The sequence below is a fragment of the Myotis myotis genome, unplaced genomic scaffold, assembly GCF_014108235.1.
Source record: "Myotis myotis isolate mMyoMyo1 unplaced genomic scaffold, mMyoMyo1.p scaffold_m19_p_7, whole genome shotgun sequence".
NCBI classification, from domain to species: domain Eukaryota; kingdom Metazoa; phylum Chordata; class Mammalia; order Chiroptera; family Vespertilionidae; genus Myotis; species Myotis myotis.
The window spans coordinates 25107372-25129996 of NW_023416379.1; the positions used below are offsets into that span (position 1 = coordinate 25107372).

Consider the following 22625-nt stretch of genomic DNA (forward strand, 5'->3'; position numbering starts at 1 on the left):
TATTTTTCTAATTTTTCTCACAATACTTTCGCAAATCATTTATTAATGCAATTCTTATGTAAAAAGGAAAGAGGCAAAAAGAATACAGGATCAGGAAGTCAAAGCGTATTTTGTTTTTCCCCCTCCCAAACACTTTATAAAATTTAAATGCTACTGTATAGTTTTGCAATGTAGCCTGGGTAATCTTAAAAGAAAGGAAATACTTGTGTTTTAAATGATGAGCAGAAAAGCCTTTTACGTAAATAATTGACCACTTCCCTGCAAAAGTTTTAAGATTTCTCTAGAGACAAGGTGAATCATAACAAGTAACCTAAATACTCTTTAGTTTTGAATAAGCAAATAGTTCAAGGCAAAGTGGCTGTTATGCTAAAATGAAAAAAGAAGATGTAAGAAAGAAGGCTTATCAAGAAATTGTCAAGAACTAATGGGCACAGACTTTCTTTTGGTGGTTATGAAAATGTTCCGAAATTAGATACTTGAAATTAGATGGTTGAATAATTCTGAGGATCTACTTAAAGCCATTTTCCAGTTTAACAGGACAAATTTTATGTTATGTAAATTATATCTCTGTAAAGGTGTTATTAAATAAAATAGTAATAAGAGAACATAAGAAGAGTCAGTAACAAAAGAGAGACCCCCCAAAAACTTTCTATCTAGAACTAAAAGGTTTTAAACTAAAAATTTAAAAGATAAGATGGTCACTGTTGAAACCCTAATTAGTTACCTGAGAGATTTTTTTTTTTTTAAATCTTAGGGAAAAAGAGACAGAGGGGCCTGATGCATGAAATTCGTGGAAGGGCCTTGGCCCCAGCCCCTACCTGCCGCCACTGCAGCTGGGGGCCTCTGCCCCTCTGCTGTGGTCCCTGCCCACTGCAGCTTTGTGCGGAAAGAAGGACGTCCAGTCTAATTAGCATATTACGCTTGTATTATATATATATATATATATATATATATATATATATATATATACACATATATATAAAGAAAATCATGACTGAAAACAAAAACTTCTAAGATACAACTAAGAATAACATCCTATCTAATAAAAGAGTAATATGCAAATTAACCATCACTCCACAACAAAGATGGTGGTGCCCATAGTGTCCGGGCAGGATGCTGGTGGCGTCACCCCGGCAACGTGAGCCCAGCAGGCAAGTGAGGCCCACAGGCAGCACCCAGCAGGTCCTGCTTGCCCATCGCCATGGTATGGAGCAGGCAGGCCCCTCAGAGAGCAGAGAACCATGGGGAGTGGGCCCAAGCCGTCAGTAGGACATCCCCTGAGGGCTCCCGGATTGGAGAGGGTGCAGGTCGGGCTGAGGTACCACCCCCTCCGTGCACGAATTTCGTGCACCGGACCTCTAGTGTAAGTAATAAGTTTCCAGAAGAACAAAATACCTGGGTTTTAAAGTTCATATAAGCCCTAGCCAGTTTTCTAAATGGTTAGAGTGCCAGCCCATAACTAAAGGTTCTATTTTGGTCAAGGCCACGTAACCTTAGCTGCAGGCTCGATCCCCGGCCCTTGTTGGTAATTTGTGTGTGTGAGGCAACCAATTGATGTGACTCTCTCACATTGATGTTTCTATCTCTCCCCCTCCCTTCCACTCTCTCTAAAAATCAGTGGGTAAGGGTTAACAACAACAACAACAACAACAACAACAAAATTCATATAAAAATGCAAGAGCAGGCTTCTGGTCAAGATGATGGCATAGGTAAATGTACTTAAACACTCCCACAACCATATCAAATTTTACAACTAAAATACAGAACAACCATCATTCAGAACCACCTGAAATCCAGCTTTATGGAAGTCCTTCAACTTGGGAATTAAAGAAGCACATGGAGACCGGTAGGAGAGGCAGAGATATAGGTGGAATTGGGGAATTGGCTGGTCCCACACCCACGTGTGGTGGTTTAAAATCAGGAGAGATATCTTGGCTGTGAAGGTTTCCTTAAGGAGCAAGGGGTCCCCGGCCCACACCAGGGCTCCCAGCCCAGGGTTCTGGTGCTGGGAAGAGACATTCCCACTTCTGGCTATAAAAGCTAGAGGGGATTGTGACTCCTGGAGTTCCAGGCAGTTCCCTTTAAAGGGTCTGCACACACACTTACTTCAACTTACTCCCTCAATCTCCAGCACTGGGGCAGCAGCTTGAAAGGAACCTGAGATATTCAGGGAGGAACTAACTTGTCTGGGATCAGGGCAGGAGTTAGAGTGGCAGTTTTCTCCCAGCAGAAGTGATATATACTATCTAATAAAAGAGTAATATGCAAATTAGTTGTCGTTCCATCACTCCGTCGCAAAGATGGCCACGCCAATAGCCACAAGATGGCTGGGCCCCACATCAGGACTCATGCAGGAGGCAACTAATCACTTTGATGTTTCTCTCTGTCTTTCCATTTCTCTTCCACATTCTCTAAAAATCAATGGAAACATATCCTCAGGTGAGGATAAAAATATAAAAATAAAAATAAAAATAAATGTCATATCCTATGAAAGACATCTTGAAAATGCCTAAAGAAAGTTGTCATTTTTTCATGGTGAAGGGACTGGAGTCCGTGTTGATGAAAACACCTTGGTGGCTGTGGTGACTGGCAGTGGCTGCAGCAGCGGGGTGATGGGGCTGGTGCCTTCCCCTGATCAGCCCGGTCGCCTCCCACCAAGGGAGGCCAGACTGCGGCTTAGGCCCACTCCCCAAGGGGAGCAGGGAGCGGGCCTAAGCCATTAGTAGAACATCCCCTGAGGACTCCCAGTATGTGAGAGGGGGCAGGCTTGGCTGAGGGGCCCCCCTCAGTGCACAAATTTTGTGAACCAGGCCCCTAGTGTGTGTGTATTATTGATTTCAGAGAGGAAGAGAGAGACAGAAACATCAACAATGAGAGAGAGTCATTGATTAGCTGCCTCCTGCATGCCCCCACCCACACACACACTAGGGACCAAGCCCATAACCTGGGCATGTTCCCTCGACTGGGACCCTTCAGTCCGTCCACAGGCTGACATTCTATCCACTGAGCCAAACCTGCTAGGGCTGTGCATATATTCTCTAGAATTAGTGTTTCAGGATTCTTCAGGTATATTCCCAGAAGTAGAGTTGCTGGGTTATAAGGCAGTTCTATCTTTAATTTTTTGAGATAACTCCATACTACTTTCTACAGTGGCTGCACCAATCTACAGTCCCACCAACTGTACACAAGGGTTCCCTTTTCTCCACATCCTTGCCAAAGCTTATTGTTTGTGATTATTGATGATAGCCATTTTACAGGCGTAAGGTGATATCTCATTGTGGTTTTAATTTGTCTTACTCTGATTTCTTAAATATGCTACAACATGTGTACACCTTGAAAACATTATACTAAATGAAAGAAGCTAGTCACAGAAGAGCACTTATTGTATGATTTCATTTATATAAAATGTCCAGAATAGGCAAATCTATAGAGACAGAAAATAGATTAGTGGGTGCTTAGGACCAAGGTGGGGAAGAATGGAGAGTGATTGTTAATAACTATAGGGTTTGTCTTTTTTAGGTGATGAAAATGTTCTAAAGTTAGATTGTAAAGGTGGTTACACAAATCTATGAATTTATTTAAAAATATTGAACCTTATACTTTATGTAATTACTAGATGCCCATGTATGGGTGGGGCCCTGAGGGGGGGAGGCGGGGCAGGCAGGACACAATTGGCCCTCCAGGTGGCTGGTGGGATGCCCTTGCTGGATCCATCCCACTGACATTTGCGCCGGTTGTTGGGAGCCACCTGGTAGCTGCCTTTATATTATTTCTTTCTTGAAGAACATCTAGGGAAGGGAAGTGGCCGCTGTGCCCAAGGCTGACTTCCAGGAGGCCAGCAGTGCTGTTGGGATCATGCTTGCAGTGCTGGTCCATTGGTACCTGGCCCGTTCTCCAGAGATTGGACCTGCAGGACTACTGAGGGAGTGAGTGGCTGCCGCCAGGCTGGTGGACCACCAGGACAGGTTGGTCAGCTGAGTGGTGCTCCCACTGTGGGAGCACACTGACCACCAGGGGTCAGCTCCTGTGTTGAGCGTCTTCCCCCTGGTGGTCAGTGTGCATTATAGCAACTGGTCAACTGTTCTGGTTGTTCTGGCTGCTTAGGCTTTTATATATATAGATAAATTTGAAAATGCTCTTGAAATTTATGGTATATGACATATATCAATGAAGATGTTTAAAAAACTTAAAGAGAAATAACAATAATGCAAATTATGCAGTTATTTCACTTTCCAGAATCCCATTAATTAATACACTTATGACTTGCTAGTTCTGATCCTTAGGCCAGATTATAATAACCCTGCACTTCACTAGGAATTTCCTGGACACATTCCAGATGGGACTCCTAAGCTGGGCTGGAGAGTCTTAGAAAGTCTGCATTCTCTTTTGATCAATAAAATTGGTCAAAGGTACTATTACTTCAAAAATGCAGGTGTTTGGTTAAAATCTTTCAAAACTTAATGTTAACAGAGAAAATTAATAACAGGGATTTTTTTAGTAGCGGAAGTATTGGGAACATTAGCAAGTCCTGCAGGAGATAGTACCAGAGCACTCACATATTTATCAGGCACTAATTGAGCTCCTACTATTTGCCAGAGGTTAATAGGCACTGGAAAGAAATGGTTACAGGCTGGATACCTGCCTGAAAGTAGCTTACAGTTTAAGGCAGTGGTCGGCAAACTCATTAGTCAACAGAGCCAAATATCAACAGTGCAACGATTGAAATTTCTTTTGAGAGCCACATTTTTTAAACTTAAACTATATAGGTAGGTACATTGTTATTAACTTAATTAGGGTACTCCTAAGCTGGCCTTTGCTAAAGACGTCCTCAACCTGATTGAGGTACGTTTGCTGAGGTCGACCCCTTCCAACTCTCCCATCCACACTGGTCTTGTATACTTGTTTCATCTATCTCCTTTCATTCATCCTCTCTATGTGTCCAAACCATCTCAACATACCTTTCTCAATCCTTGACACTACATCTTCTTTCACTCCACAACATTCCCTAAAATTAACTTAATAATCTTTACTTAAAGTTTTAAGTCTTAGTTAAAGTTTAACTAAGTGGGCGGGCGCGCACGTACAGTGCGATTGAAACTTCGTGGCCCATGCGCAGAAGTCAGTATTTTGTGGAAGAGCCACACTCCAGGGGCCAAAGAGTTGCATGTGGCTCGCGAGCTGCAGTTTGCTGACCACTGGTCTAGGGAAAGAAACAAACACATTTAAGTTTCTATGTTGGTGCAAGGAAACTGAGGACACAGGTCAGTCAGCCATTGGCAGGGGAGGCTCTTTGGAGGACTTTCCAAGAATGAATCAGGGTTGGGGTAAGAGTGGGGCTGTGAAGCACAGGCATCTGGGATGTGCATTCCAGGGAGAAGAAAAAGTATTTCAGAAAGGGCAAGCCAATGTCCGCAAAACCCCACACAAGATTGTTCTCTTCTGCGATGCTGTGTTTAAGTGTCTTTGAAGAAGGAACTAATTTGGAGAAGCAAAGTATCTGAGCTTGAGAAAGAAAAGCCTTTGACTCAGTGCTACTTCCTCCTTAAGAAGTATTGTCTCAGAGAACTGCTTAAATATGTGTACTAGAGGGAAAACAACGTTAGTGTTCATTTATCTTCCTTTCTCATCTCTCTTCATACTCAGGTAAATTAGAAAACCAAAGTTCTTCATCATAGGAGCAGCAAACTATATATATAAAAGCCTAAGCAACTGGCCAACCGGCCAGTAGCTATGATGCACACTGACCACCAGGGGGCAGACGCTCAACACATGAGCTGCCGAGTGACAGCAACTTTGCAGAACACCCTCTTGCACTCCAGGACCCCTCAGGGGATGTCAGACGGCCGGTTTCACCCCAATCCCCACAGGCCAGGCCGAGGGACCCCACCGGTGCATGAATCCATGCACCAGGCCTCTAGTATACAATATGTATACTTAAACTTAACACAAATTTTACATTTCCTTTTATAACTTTTTTTCCCTCAAACATACACAGAACAGTGTACTGAAACCCCATATTCCTGTCAAAAACAGGGAAATACTATATACTTTTTAACTATATATTCTATGTTAGTATTTGTTTTCTGCTTCTTAAATTGAATTTCTATTTACTATGGCCAATACTATATATACTTCATGTGTTTTCAGTTTTTGAAATATTTGGCCAATTTTCTTTCTCTTTGCCTCAGTTTTCATAGCTGAAAAATTATTGGATTAGACTAGAGATGATCTTTAAACTTTTTCAAAGTTAACATTGTTCTAACTAAAAATTGAGAGATACCTCCAACCTTGTAATAACTGCTTTAATCCACCAGATGTCAATGCAACATAGCAACCTATTTTTTGGCCATTTAAGTCTCTTAGATCCCAGACTTAAAAACAGGAGAATAATAGTAAGTTTTATATCTGTTTTTTATTTTTGTTAAAAGATAAATGTAAAATATTCTTGTCAAAAAAGTCAATATACAAGCCTGTTTTACTTCAAAGACAATAAGCATAACTCTACTAGAGTTAATATTTTTGCCAAGGTATCATATACTCATGGTTTAAGTTTAAAATTCAGTTTCCCTTTTGAAATCAACACTTGGAGACTATTTCCTATCAGGTAAGTAAGTGGCACCAAAATTTGAAAGTCACTAAATTAGCCGAAACCAGTTTGGCTCAGTGGATAGAGCGTCGGCCTGCAGACTGAAAGGTCCCAGGTTCGATTCCGGTCGAGGGCATGTACCTTGGTTGTGGGCACATCCCCAGTAGGAGATGTGCAGGAGGCAGCTGATCGATGTTTCTCTCTCATCGATATTTCTAACTCTCTATCCCTCTCCCTTCCTCTATGTAAAAAATCAATAAAATATATATTTAAAAAAAAGTCACTAAATTAAGCAGTCACTCAATAATATTTAAAAATTTGAGCTACTGAGGAGAAAATGTTCAAATGTTCAGCGGTAATGGCTCCTCCAAATAGTATTATATTGAGTTAAACTATATATGAAGGTTAAACTATTTATTAACTTATTGATTTAATAATCTGCTTCATTCAGATTTAACTCCTTATGATTAATATTTATTCTGCAGATAAATATAAACACTTTTTTCTCTTTGAAAAAAGGATGATAAAAGTAATTTTAAATATAGATTGACATCATGTTTAAATCAGAATGTTAGAAAAAGATTGGTTTATTTTATTTTTCATTAAAACTTCAAGTGTAGCAGGGTGAGAAAACTGCTGGTGTTGCAGTTGTTTAGTTTTTAAAATTCTACTTTTTGCTTGTGAACCATCTTTCTATATATATAAAAGCCTAAATGTTGAGTGTCCAACCGAGCAGTCTACTGAATGACGTGCACTGACCACCAGGGGGCAGATGCTCCAACTGGTAGGTTAGCTTGCTGCTGGCGGTCCGGCTGATTGGACTGGGTGAGATGGGGCCGGACATGGCCTGAAGCCCTCCTGTGGTCCGTCCCCAGCCAGCCAACCTCCTGCAGGGACTGGGCGAGATGGTCCTGATCAGCCCCAATCGCAGGCCAGGTGGAGGGATGCCACGCATGCACGAATTCGTGTGCCAGGCCTCTAGTTATAAATATTATGTTCAAAATGTTTGAATTTCAAGCAAACACACACACATACACATGTCAATTATATCTTAATTTTTAAAAATCAAGAAAAAATGAATGATAGTGAGGAAGTTAGTAGGGAACTAAACTGTTAAGTTTTATGAAAACTCATGTAATACAGGGGAAGTAATGGCCAGCCTCAGCTCTAAATTACCTTATAACAGAAAATTAATGTAAACACATGAGTGAATGCTACTTAAACATATTTAATGTAAATTTATTGGTGATATTATGAAATATGTGTTTGTGTATATTTATAACTATGTCTATATTTATATAACATATTTGTAGCTATGTCTATATCTGTTATATCTATCTAGCTACATTACCTTGACTGTTACCCCAATAAATTCAATGTATAAAGTTGTCATATATTTTTAAAATTTTAAAGGAATTTTATAATTATATAAGGAATATATTTGATTATAGGCCATTTGGAAAATACAGAGAAGAAAATAAAAATTATACTTAAGCTTATCAGTATTTTGGTTTATATCCATTTCTAAATGTTTATTTATTTTAATAATAATACAAATATAAGTTTTGGATTAAATTTCAGTTTAACATTTTATCATGAATAATTTCCAAGTTTTTAAATATGCTTTGGAAGCATCATTATAATGGCTGAATTATATTATGTCAGATTCATAAATTAGAAGTCATAATTTATTTTGCTATTTACCTACTTTTGGACCTTTGGATTATTGTTAATGTTTCAATATTAGAAATAACACTACAACGAACATCTATACATATACATTTGTGAGCCTATCTATGACTATTTCTTTAGAAGTAGAATTACTGATTTAAGGACTATGAATATTTTGAGATACTTGTCAGTTTACTTTCCTAAAATTAATATCAACTTACATTTTTATAAATAATGTATTGTGAGTACCTGTTACAGTGAAGATTGAGAATTAACATTTAAAGTATATTTTGTCAATTGTGCAGATCATAAATAGAATCTTAATGTAGCTTTATTGTATGTTTCTCTAGTAATGAGGTTGGTAATTAAAAAATATATATTCATTGCAGTTAGTGTTTTCCCAACCAGGGATTGTCTATTCATGTTTTTTATTACTTAGTGATTTTTAGAGCCTTATTGTTATTTATTAAAAAATCTTATTACCCAATTAAAATATTTATTTTATATTTTGTTTATTGTTTTGTTTGTTTTTTTATGCACAAAAGTTTTAATTTTATTTTATCATTTTCCTTTACTCTTTTATTGCCTTTATCTTAGAAAATCCTCTTGTACCTTCATATCAGTTTAAAGACACATCTCTTTTCATCTAATATATTAGAGTTTCATTGTTTACACTCAAACCTTTAATAAACCCATTAGTGTGCTATAAGTTAAATACTTAGCTTAATATTTTCCTACGGGCAGATTACTGGGTCATTGAAGAATAAATTTGCTGAGCACCTAAAGAAAACAGAATGAACTATGTTCAGAGATTCATAAATGATAATTCATAACTGTTAGTAAATTATTTCTTGATGAACTATGTAAGATAGAGATGTCTAATAAAATGGCAAATAAAAATACTTTTAGGTGCATTTATATGAAAATAAATTTGAATGATTCATGAATGTGATTTTAGAATTCAGATATCTGCCTGCTTCAACAATGTAAAAATGACAGAGCTTGATTCTTATCCTTCTGATTGCTTAATCCTTAAACTTCTTGTAGTAAAAACGTTTTCATGCACATTTTCATCATAGTTTATATCTTAAACAGTGTCAGGAAAATTTATTGTTGTTTACTTAAAATAAAATATGTAAATATTTCTATATCTGCATATTTTGTGATGTTAAATATAGTTTTTACATAGCTGATGAAGCATCTGAAGGGATTTCCAGTCTTTTGGTCACTGGGGTTTTGGACACTGAGTTCAGTGTTAATTCACTAGAGCTGAAAATAAAATTAAAACACACACACACACACACACTGCATTTGTCATACTCTCAATAGTTCAAAACTGTGTGCTTATTTGCACAAAGACACAGAGCCAATTAATTTGAGTTTAGTTTGGAGATACTTCACAAAACTGTTAATCTCAGAGATAAAACCATAATGGTGCTACATTTCACACTAAACAGTTTTAGCAATTATTATCAGATATAATAGGTAACTTTATGTGCTTTTCCTTTTGGATAGTGTCTACTAGTGTATATTAACATATATTTTATATACAACACGATACACATAATAATAGTAACATATTGAGATGTGGTGAGATAAAATTTATCTTAAAATATAAATAACTAGATCAAAGAAATACTCCAACTATATGATGTAGGTAATAGAATTCTAATTTTAATTTGAATAAATTCAATGGGTCAGGCCAAAAATAAAACTCCATCAATCACATTTAAATTCTTCCCATGGATTTTAAATTCATACCATGGACTTAAGTGCATGACACTATACTTAAGATTTATTTTCAAGAGGTTTAAATTATAAGCTTTTTATAACTAATTATATTCATAATAAGTTGTGAATAAATTAAGAACACAAGTAAATTATTTTTCAAGCAACATGTTCTTAATCTAATTAAGGCTCAAGATTTTTTAAATAATTTTTTAAAAATTTATTTTTGTATATTCCATTTAAATGCATCTTATAAGATTTTGTTTACTCTTTTGTGTTTTTGTTCATCTATTTGTAAGCAGTTTTTATTCAAGGGGTTATTAGAAATATAATGAATACTTACCACTAAGTTTATAACAATACATGATAGAATACACATATACATATATGTGTGTATATATATACACACAAGATGGTAGATAATGATTAAGATAATATCTATCTGCAAATTTTAGACGAATATTGATCTTTGTAACTGATTTACAACATTGAACTAATGTAATATCTTCTTTTATTTGGAATCTTGAAATAAATGTCTAATTCAGAAGCATGGCTTTAGCTGAGGGTCTGTATTTATTCTTAGGAGAAATTTGAAGAATTTCATAATTGGAAGGCTTTCCACAAGCCCAGTTTATCAACCTGTTCTCTAAAGGCTGCTGGAGCCCTGGAATTATCCATGGATTGATAGTTTTCAGGTGCTTGAGAGTTACTGAGAAGGAAAGGGAGGAAGAGATGGGTTGATAGTGCTAGGTTAGCCTCATTAACTTGCCTGGTTAGTGTTCATATGAACAATGATCAATTGAAAACTTATAAAATCTTTGTGGGGAAAATAAGGCTAACTCCATCTGGAAGGCTGATCTGGCCTGAGCCTGTTGGTATAAGTGGGTAGCAATCTAAAAGAGTAGTGTCTACAAAACTCCAATATCTGTTTAGATCAATAGATGTGTTTACATACAACTTTGTATCATTTGATAACTTTCTGATTCGGCTTCTTTCAGTGTGCTGAAGAGCAAGGATTTGGATCCACTAAATTAATGTTTCTGTCTATAGTCTTTTGAAACCTTACAGCCTGTAAATAAAATAGGTAATGTTTCCCCATAAAATCAGCCATGAATTTTAAACAAATTAGCCCTTAAGCCTCCCCTCTCCCCCAAAATTCCATGGTGACAACTAAAGCGTATTGTCCACCATTGCTTCTGTGAAACACAGTTCCCGTGAAAAACTCTAAATGTAAACTCTTGAAGAACTTTTAGATCATTTTTGTTTTAATGAAGAGGCATTGACTTCTGCAATTTCTTATACTGTATAATTTCTTTCTTAGAAACAATATTTTTTATATTAATTGATTGGGTTTTGGCTATTTCCTCTGCTGTGATGTGTCTTTCAAGTTCAAATCGTGTCTCAAGTAGTATTTGTTTCACAAGGATCATGGACACCAGCCTTCCAGAATGTGTTTTAGAAAAGTCATGAAATGGAGTTCTTGTGGAGACTGAAAATGCATGTGCAGGACATGCAAACGAACCGTAGTCCAATTAACTCCTGAAAACAACAGCCCTAAATATCCTGTAAATGAACTGCATTCAGGCGCTAAAAAGACCTTCCATCATGATGAGATTATAAAGATCCTGCCCTTAATTATGAGTTGTAAAAGCCACTTTCAGGTAGAAATAAAGAGGGTGACAGTTGCTCAGCGAGAGGTGAACATTCATCTAGGAGGGGGGAAAGCCTTTCTGTGATAAGACCCAGAAATATGTTTTTCTGCTAATGCAATTTCATACATTTTTGTTGCGTGGTGGGCTAAGCAGCATTCCTGGTCTGTTGCCCCGGATGGGAATTGTTCAGCGCCATGTCACACATAGCTGTGCCCTCATGCTGAGCGGTGCACTGATCCCATGGCTGCAGTGACAGTTGCTGCAGAAAGCAAGGCAACACTAATTCATTCTCAGCCTCCTCTTCCCAACTCTGTCTCCAGCCTAGCATCCCTTTCAGGTTTATTCATGAGCTCATCACTCCAGAAGAAAAAAAGTTTATTTGCATTATAACATTAGATTTAAAAGCTATAAATTATGCAGAGCTATAAATATTGCTCCTGGGTAAACACCACCTCTCATAAAACCTGTGTTTGTGCACATGCACACATGAGTATGGTCTTTGGATTTTCTCCCTCGCCTTACAGCTCTACTCAATCTTCAACATCCTGAAACATAGCAGTTAAAACAGTGCTGTTTGGTTTTCTTTCTTTAAATGGAGAGGAAAGAATTTGGACTTGTTTTAGACAAGCTGGGATTCCTAGTGAAACATGACACCAGGCTTACTCAAATTGGAGACTCATCATCATTCCACAGTAAAAGTACTGCTGCCATATACTCGTATGTATCTAGAAAGTTAAAAAACCGATCATTTTTTATCCTGTATTGTCTATCCACCAGAGGCATAGGCAACTAGCAGGATAAACAAATTTTCACCAGCTTTGCCACCCTGGAATACTCCTCAAGTGCAGGCCAAACTTCAAATCATCAATATAATAATTACTACTGATCAAATATTTTCAGAAACTGAAGAGTTGGTCATTTGAGAAGAGGCTAACCTCAGATTGAATATAAGAAAGCCATGACTCTGTATCTCTCTTCTCACTGTAAAAAAGAAAATCCTGTTCACTAAGTCTGTTACTCACATGTGCACACAAACGTGAATTTCAATGAATCCTGTGTCCTCTGTATCCAGTGGCCCGGGTACTTGGAGGTGCTGCTAGGAGTCAGACATGGCTGTTGTGTCTTTGGAGCCTGTGTCAAGGGTTGGGTGGGGGTGACCCAAGGTGGGTCTGGCCCCAACTCTTTTCTCCTCAGTGAAATACGCGTTGTGTACTGGCTTGATTCATTAATTCCAACTCATCATGAACCAACATATGAACTACAACTTTAGGAAGATTATAGACCAATCTTCTCTTTTAAAAATAACAATCACCTACTTTTTTTGGTATTGTCTTTATATTGCAGAAAGTCTCCCTCAAGTCCAATTGGAATCCTTCCTAACTCATTTTAAACCTTTTTTTTTCTTGCCTGGACCTACTGTGTGCCAAGCATTGCTCAGAAACAAACTAAATAGACAAAATCCTGCCCTCATGGGGTTTCCATGCTGGTGGGCTCCCTTCCACTGCCCAGTTATTCCCAGAACTATGAGGGAGGGATGGAAGAAGGTAAGAGGAAAATTCAGCTGTGGGACCTGGAGGGAAGCGAAAGGAAGAAGGAAGTGTGGCGTCCTAGGAAAGCTGCCAGGTGATCATAAGTTGCCTGGCTACCTGGGAAGAGTGACCTTCCTTTCTAAGCAAAAGACCCTCTTTGTGAGGCCAGGGAATAATATTAATTTCCCATCATTGCCTCTCCTTTCTCCTCTCCAACAAAATGTAAAACAAAAATAGAAGAGGAGCAAGAGGCCCTTCTCTCCCAAGAGCCTTCACTGTGCTGAGTCTCAGGGCAGTTGTAGAAGGCACCTGAGAGAGATATTACAAGACTTGGGTTCTAGTGTAAATTCTGTTGCTAACTAACCATTCACTTGTGTGTCAGATGAGTTTAGCTTACATAATCGCTAAAGTCTCTCTCAGTCTAAACCACCTATGGCTGTGAAACTCACTAGAAGCAGGAATAAAGGTGACCCCTGGTTTGTAAACACGTTTCTTGATCAAAACTCAAATCTTTACATAAAGGTTGGGGTTAATGGGGGGGATGAGGACACACTTGTAATACCTTGACTAATAATAATAAAAAAAAATCAATAAAGTATATATTAAAATAAAAAACTTTACATAAAGGTTACTAATAGAACAAACAGAAAAGGCATGGAAACTCTTATATATAACAGAATGCCTGATATTCCTATATATCCTATCTAATAATAGACAAACATGGTAATTGACCATACCTTCACTACGCCTCCCATCGGCTAACCAGCGAGATATGCAAATTAACTGCCAACAAAGATGGCGGTTAATTTGCATATGTAGGTGCGAAGCAGCAGAGCAAAGACTGAAGGCGGCTCTGGCCGGAGCGAAGGCCTAGGTCCTGGGTGCCGGAGGAAAACCGGTGCTGGCAACCAGGGGAAGGGAAGGCCTATTGCATGAATCTTTTCATGCAACAGGCCTCTAGTATGAATATAAGTTGAAATACCCCAGTGATGTTTTTATTATTAATACTGAAACTTCATAGTATGAAAAGTCAAAATAATGTTTTAATTTTAAACCAATCTACCAATGGTCAAATTTTCTTCCATGTAACAACTATATCTTCTTGCCTACTGAAACTTGTAGATTGTATCTGAAATATTAATTTACCCATAAAGTTGCTAATATTCTCAGTCAGAATGATTTTTTTTTTCTCAGCACTTACTTTCTCCCTCTATTGAATCACTTGGCATACTCTGACTGGCATACTCTGTGTGTGTGTGCATGCATGCATGTAATTCCCACAGACTGTGAGTTCTTTGAGGGTAGAACTTGTATCTTACTTATCTTTCTGTCTAAACAGTTAACACAGAACCTTGCATAAAGTAAAACACCAACACATGTTTGTTGGATTGCATTCTCTGGCCCCTGACCCATTATGCCAACTGTTCTTATGCAATTTCTCAATTTCCTCAGTTCCCAGGAAACTCAGCTAATAGAGATGAAAACCCACAGATTGTAGAAGAAAATGAGATAAAACAGACAGATTGTTCAAGTCTTGGAAAGGACGTATTACAGATGGAATTAATATTGGCAAAACACCAAATAACATAAAAATGTGTTAGAATTGATTGATTCTGCCCAGTAAACAAAGTTAGTTTACCTTCCCAGTTAGTCATAGACCTATCACTCCTGGTCCAGGCAGGGGTGGAGGCTTGCAGGCTCCTCAGATCATAGGGTAGAACCATTTAACCAGAGAGTCTGAGACAGAGTTTTCTTGAAAGGCATTTAATACTGTCCGAATCTACCCAGTTTACAGAATAGACAAGATGGGCCCCGATTGGTAGAATTCCAGTTTTCCTGCCTTGAGAGAAAGGAAACACACTCCTTTTGTTTCTGTTCTTATATTTATGTTTTTTGTTTTTGTTGGGAGAGGAAGTCAGGGCCAATGGTAGGAAGTTGATCTACCATCAGGCATCATGGATGGTCTTTGTTTAGCAAATAAAGGAAGCCCTCAAGCAGAGGTTTCAGACAGCCAAGCCAGAATGTGCTCTTGGTTTTGGATCTACCACTTATAGCACCAGGATTCATTTCTTAGTAAATGGCTCTTTGGTATAAACTCTAGACCAGCTCAGGTTATTGCAAACCACTTTGATAGACTTTTTAATGTTACAGTGAGGAGACGTTGGCACAAAGTGAAGGGGAGACAAGACTAAGATGAGTAAAAAAATAGTTCTTGTCCTCAAAGTTGGATATGGTCTGGGCAAATATTGACATGTCCACACTAGAAAGGGAAGTGGTTTTGTGGGCTAAATGTGGAATTTAGGAAATTTCTAACTTCTTACATTTAGTCCTAAATTTTTTTCTCTTCAGTTTTTTTGCTCCATCAATCAATAATGGGCTTCCAGAAGCAGGTATAACAAGCACACAGATGATAAAGTTACTGCCTTTAAGGAGTTTATAAGCATTTTATTTGTTTTTATTATTTTAAAAAAGATATTTTTATTGATTTCAGAGAGGAAGGGAGAGGGAGAGAGAGAAACATCAATGATGAGACAGAATCATTGATTGGCTGCCTCCTGCATGCCCCCTACTGGGGATTGAGCCCACAACCCAGACATGTGCCCTTGACTGGAATCGAACCTGGGACCCTTCAGTCTGCAGATTGACACACTATCCACTGAGCCAAACCAGCTAGGGCTATAAGCATCTTTTAGAGAGGAAAAAAAAAGACTCCATGAAACAGAAATCATATAAAATAGTCTTATGTGCCATGTTATAAGATAGTAACACTAAGTGTAGTAGAATTTTACATATACAGAAAAACTTGGTATTGGCTTGAGCAGTGGGAGATGTCATGGAGGAGATAAGACTTGAAGTGGACCTTGAAGAAAGTCAGGGCTTACAGAGAGAGAAAATCCCAAAAGAGAGCTAACCCATTAGCATCAAAATCATATTGTGTAAATCAAAATAATTTTCTGCTATAATGTGATCATTGGTTCTTAAAGAAGCCTTGTGTATTCACGATAAAATTTTGATTTCAATTGGGTGGTTGGGCAAAAGGAGGTTAGGAACTAGAGAATTTCAGAAGTCCATTTATTTTTCCTGCAGGAAATTCAATTTTAAGAGTTTTATTGATGCATATTTTGCTATAACAAACTACAAAAAATGGTTAATCAAAATTAGAAAACAATAATCTAATGTTTCAGACAATGATAGGAATAATACTTTAAGACCAGAACAAAAATCAATGAATTTCTAGATCATTATTATTTATACTCATTTTGGGGTAAAATTCCAAACTGATATAACTTCGTTTTTTTACAAAAACAACAAGATTAAAGCAAACTGTGGTGTAGTTCCCATGCCTCAACCAGCTTCTAGCCACTCAAACAAAGAAGCTATGTGATCCGAGACAGCTAGTTTCTCAGGGACACCGTGCCAACAACCTGATCAAACTACATTCTAACCAACAGGCATGGGATGAAATTAATGCAATTAATTAATGAAATTATATATAATTCTCATTATGAAAATTTAAGCTGTAGGGGAAATGTTATGTTTGAATGGCAGTCCTAACCTTACCAGACTCCTACGTGCCTTTAAACATATCACCTTGTCAGATTCTCACTCAGATGCCTAGGCAGACTTCCAAGATGACCCTCAATGATCCTTGCTTCCTGGTATTCACATTTTATGAATCCTCTCCTCTTCACTGTAGGCTGGATCTATAGACTTGCCTCTAACCAATAAAATATGGCAGAAGTAATGGAATGTGGAACGTCACTGAGGGAGAACAAAGTTTTGCCACCTTTATATATGCTTTTTTGGGATATTGATTTTAAGCTGGTTATTTTAAGAAAAAAAAGATTCAGAAAGAACTTTTGACTCTCCCCACACCTGCCTAAATGAATTTAGATGGGGAAAACCAGCTTAAAAGAAGGGAGCTGTCATTTTAACATAATATGAGCTAAGTGTGGCATATGATACAATCTAGCAACTTCTGTTCGTTAGACTTCCCTCTGTGTCCATTGTTCCTGGGTGGCCTGGCAAGAATTTGTCTATCAAATGTTTGCTCCTTCGTATCTACTTATGAATTGCCTACTTTCCTTTTGAAGTCCCAGACACCTACCTCTGCTTAGTCCAGAATGAAATATAATCCTAACTGCCAATGTGTCTTTGGAACCCCTCTGTGTACATACATAATGCATTTGGTACTTTTTTCCTGTTACTCTATGTCAATTTGATTATTAGATTAGCCAGAAGAATTTAGAAGGAAATTTATTTTTTTCTCCCTTACTGGTAGAAAATTGTGGACAGGCCAATAATGGTAAATACAAGTTAGTTAGGTTTGCAACCTAGATTCCTCTGGTGCCTAGTAAAAGTCTAGAGTTGTCTCCAGTGATTCACTCTGTTCTTCCTATAGAGAGGGGAGATGAGAGAGGGGACACCTTTATAAATGTGCGCCCTGCTTTTAGGCAAAGAGGAAGAAGGCAGAGAGCTTTTATTGCATTTGTTTCTTTTTAATTGCCTTCTGCTCAAAATAATCCTTATGCTAAAGTGAAATACTTGGAGGTGGCATAGTCTGTTACCCTTCAACAGCAACAGATAAGGAATATATTTTGTAATATCGTAAGGGTCAGTAATATCTCCACTTTACAACCACACAAGTGTGGCTCAGAGACTTTAGATAACTAGTCTTCAGTAGAATGACCGAGCTAGGATGGCTGTGATTCTCAGCTGGATGATGTGTCATCAGTCCCTCAGACCATGCTCTTCCTTCCACATGAGTGAGATGCATATGGACTGTCCAACAGCGCCAGTCTCTCTTGTCACTTCTCTTTCCTCTACCTATTACTGCTCAGCCCAAGCCAATTTCCACTGAGAATATCTTTTCCTGTCCCACGTTACAATCTATAATTGTGAGGAATGTTAAAAGATTCTGGGCTGCTGTATTTGGATCAAGCTCACCTCATATTGGTAGCTGAGCATCATACATTTGTGCTGTCAGGAGACAGTGGGGAAGGGGGTTGTACCTGTCAGGACGATAGGTTCTGGCATTAGGCACACCTGGACTCAAATTTTAGCTATGGCATTTGTTATTTGAAACTAGTGACCCAGTGCATGAAATTTGTGCACATTAAAAGGGAATTAATTAGAGGAAATATTTTAATATTGCTGTTTGCCCTTTCTCTATAATAGAAGTGTCAGATATAAAAGAAAATTAGTAAAATGTATATGAAAATCTTCCTCCTGTCAGAGTCTGGGGTGCGCCACAGGAACCAGAGTCAAGTCCCCACCCACCCACGTGCACCTGGAAATTGCGTGAGACCCAGATCCAGCCTGCCCCACCCCTGTCAAACCCCGCTGGGTGGGGGGCGCAGCCTCAGGTCGCCTGGCCCAGTGCCAGGGTGGGGGGCTCGGCCTCAGGTCCCCCGGCCTGGGCCGGGGCTGGGGGTGCGCCTTGAGGTCTCTGTCAAACCCCGCTGGGTGGGGGGCGTAGCCTCAGGTCCCTCGGCCCAGTGCCAGCGCGGAGGGTGCGGCCTGAGGTCCCCCGGGCTGGGGCTGGGGGTGCACCTTGAGGTGCCTCGTCAAGCCCCGCATGGCAGGGGGCGCGGCCTGAGGTCCCCTGTCAAGCCCCACCAGGTGGGGCAGGGGGTGGGTGGCGCAGCCTCAGGTCCCCTGACCCGGCCCAGTGCCATGCAGCCTCAGGTCCCTGCTGATTGCTTGTTAAGGCTCATTAGGAGAACTCGGCCTCTGTTGTGGGTGCAGCCATCTTGACCATTATGGTGTGACAATCAATTTGCATATTCCCTCTTTATTAGATAAGATATTACTAAATGCTTCTGTATACCAGTTTCCACATCTGAAAAACAGAGGTAATAAAATTCTCTATCTCAAAGTGTTATGAAGAGTAACACATAAAGTCCTGATACACAAATACTCAAATGTTAGTCTCTCCTTGCTCCTGTCTGTCTGTAATGTAGCCAGAGGTGCCTGTGGATCTCGTTCCTCTCTGAAGCACATGCGTATTGGACAAGCTTCAGCCTTTTTAGAGTTATAATTTTCAAAATTTTCACTCAGTTTTTGCAAATTGATCCTGGCTATACCAGTGTGTTGCACACAAATAGCTGTAGTCACATGGCTCTAGCTGTAAAAGCACATTGGAAGATAGTTCTCCGTGAATCTCTCATGTTCCTTGTGACTTGCAAGAAGGAACTGACAGTTCTTGTTTTGGTCTGGACTACCCTTTCCAAGGATGTTTGTATCGCAAACAGCCTTGGAAGAAGGTAATAGGATCTGTCTACAGAGGAGATGGCAGATTTGCTTGCAATACAGTATAATAATATCTCTCTCTAGGGCAAAGGTCGAGCAAGTTTTCTTATAGCCCACTTAAAAAGTTGGGTTTCCTATGCTTGGAATTCTTTGGCTGTGATGCAAACCCACTCCATGTGCAGTAGGCACCAGGCCCACTCTCGTCACCACAGTAACACTTAGGGGACTAGGGGGTTGACATAAATATGAAAAATTCACGCTGCCTATTGTGCTGGGACTCCTAGAGTTCTTTGTCTCTAGCCTGGATATCATGTCTTTTGCTATCATCCATGAAACTGCGGCAGCTAAATTGTTAGCCTGCATAAAGAGCAAAAATCTCAGACCCATGATAGTTTCCTCATCTGTATGATGGAGATGATGGGGTAATAGTACCAACCTCATACCTTGAGAGAATTAACTGAGAATATATACACACACATAATTATGATTAGAACAGGGCCTGGCACATGTACACTCCTTGAGTGTTTGGTATTATTATGCTTTTTTTGTTGTTGTTGTTGTTAATCCTCACCTGAGGATATTTTTTCCATTGATTTTCAGAGAGAGTGGAAGGGAGAGGGAGAGACAGCAAGAGAAAAGCATTGAGGTTAGAGAAACACATTGATTGGTTGCCTCCCTCACAGGCCCTGACTGCAACCGAGGTATGTGCCCTTGACCAGAATTGAACCCGTGACCCTTCAGTCCATGGGCTGATGCTATAACTGCTGAGAAAAACTGGCTATTATGCATTTGTATAATTGGTGCATGAATTAAGACCAGTAATTTATCTCAGAATCCAGAGAATAAGACCTGAAATAACCATTACATGACTTTTCCCCCCCTCACTAAAAAAATTGTTACTTTGCTTGCAAATAAATATTAGTGTGGAATCTCTAGCACACACACAGCAGTCATTACTGTAATTATTTCATGCTGGATAGGTTGAGCCAAATAGGTAAAATTATAATAGTTTTCATTTGCAGACTTGAGGGGTTTTAACCTAATAATCTATTACTGAATACATTTTTATTAAGTACCTATATGAACAATTACATACTGGACATTTTTAGCTCAAAAAGATTGTTTCCTACTAACTCTGAGTCCAGGAGAAATCCTCTGTAAAACTTTTCATTAGCCAAGAGGGCATAAAAAATGTTGGGTTGATAGTGTAAGTAATTATTTCAGGATTCATGATTGCAAGTTTTTTAATCCAGTTCCCCTTACATTTTAAGACTACCTATTGCTTTATCTTTAGCTGGTAGATTAAGAGTCAGCATGTTCTTATTCATTTTTAGAATTTGAAGAACATTGTGATCAGAGACCTTCTTTTTCTTTTCATTTTGCAACCTAACTTCCTCTTTGGGTCTGTTGTGCCAAAAGCTATTTTCTAACACCCATTTCCTTCCCTTCTGCATCATATAGTGTCAGACTTTGCAGGACTCATTACCCAATAAATGTTATAAAGTGATTGGTAATCTATGATATCAGTTATTTTGGATCAAACTTAGAACTACCTGGATAGCATCTCCACACCATACCTGACATAAAAATGCTAAGGACCCTTTAAAAATAAATAAATATATATATATATATATATATATATATATATATATATATATATATACACACACACACACACACACACCACACACACACACACACACACACATATTTATATGTCAGGAATTTTTCTAAGCAAAATCTCATTTAACAAAGTTAAATTGTATCAAATGTACCCAGTTATTAGGAATGAAGTAGCTGTAAAAGCAGCTCAATTGCCAAACCCAAGAATTATGAGTATTACATATTATGTGCTATGCTGAGTTAGGTAGAAAGTCTCATGTAGATATTGCTTAACCAAATATTTCCTCCAAGGCAAAGTGTAGCAACTCAGGCCAAGCTGTAAAGTTTAGTTATATTGGTACATGGAGCAAGGATTCAGGCATTAGATATTTGGAATTTATATTTGTAGAAAAAAGTCACAGGAAATTATATTTTCAACGATTTTTTGCACACTTTAATTATGTCAAAAATAATTTTAGCTAGTTCTTTTAATGTTTAATTGGTTTTTTTTAGAGAGTGGAAGGGAGTGGGGAGACAGAGAGAAACGTCAATGTGGGAGCGACACATTGACTGGTTGCCTCCCGCACACACCCTGACCAGGGCCGGGGATCCAGCCTGCAACCTAGGTACTTGCCCTTGACTGGAATCGAACCCATGACCCTTCAGTTTGAGAGCCAACACTATCCACTGAGCAAAACCAGCTAGGGCTTAGCTCATTTTTCTTTTTTTTTTTTCTATAAGAAAAGGAGTATATCTGTGTTTTGAAAAGAATATATTCTCTCTTATAGCAATGTCAGTATATAAAAGGGCATGATATATAAACATCTTTCCTATAGCACCATTTATAACCCAAGCTGTGGATTTATCCTTATGCCCTGTGGGGACTGGCAAGGTCTGTTTTATTATTTCCAAGGTTTGAGGTGTTTTGAAAATCATCTAGTTCCATTTCCTTGTTTTATAGATGGTGAAGGGAAGGCCCAGGAGATAAATTTAACCCAGTCAAAGTCATTGAAGAAGAGGAAAGAATAGTGTAAAATCACACTCCTCGAAAATATCTTCCTTCATAATTAATTTGAAAATTCCATGTCTAATCTGGAACTAAATATATTCTGTAAAAGAAAATTCTTTGAATACCATGGATAATGCATTCTAATATCTAACAACCTTTCTAGTCAGAAGTGTCATTCTTGAGTGTAATAACCTCTTTTCATGCAAATTAAGCTTATTTCCACTTGTTAGATGCTTAATAGAGATGGATGATAGGCACTTTAGTAATTACAATCACGCACATGTATTATAATACTTTTTAATGTTAACTTATTCTCCATTATTTTCTTTGTATGCATTAAAGAATCAAACACCTTTAGTTTTTGAACATATGTCTTTGCTTCCCTTCCCTAGTGGCTAAGCCAGATATCTGGATATCATGATTCACTCCTCTATTTTTTCACTTTCACCTCCATTTAATTACTGGGGTCCTCTGGGTTTTACTTCCTAAATAGCGCTTGACTCTCCCATCCTCAATATCACCACTATAATTTATGCCACAGTCATTTCTTATCTGAATTATCACAACATTTTACCTGATCCATTAGTCAACCATTA

The 22625-nt window shown here is 38.4% G+C and overlaps 1 long non-coding RNA gene across 1 annotated transcript in view; it reads left to right on the forward strand.

Moving 5' to 3' along the window:
* The window catches only part of LOC118659709, a 76690-nt gene extending 54308 nt beyond the window's left edge, over positions 1-22382 (forward strand). The window contains exon 2 of the long non-coding RNA XR_004968665.1: positions 21982-22382. This is a non-coding gene — a long non-coding RNA (uncharacterized LOC118659709). The remainder of the gene's footprint in view (positions 1-21981) is intronic.
* Positions 22383-22625: the final 243 nt, after the last annotated feature.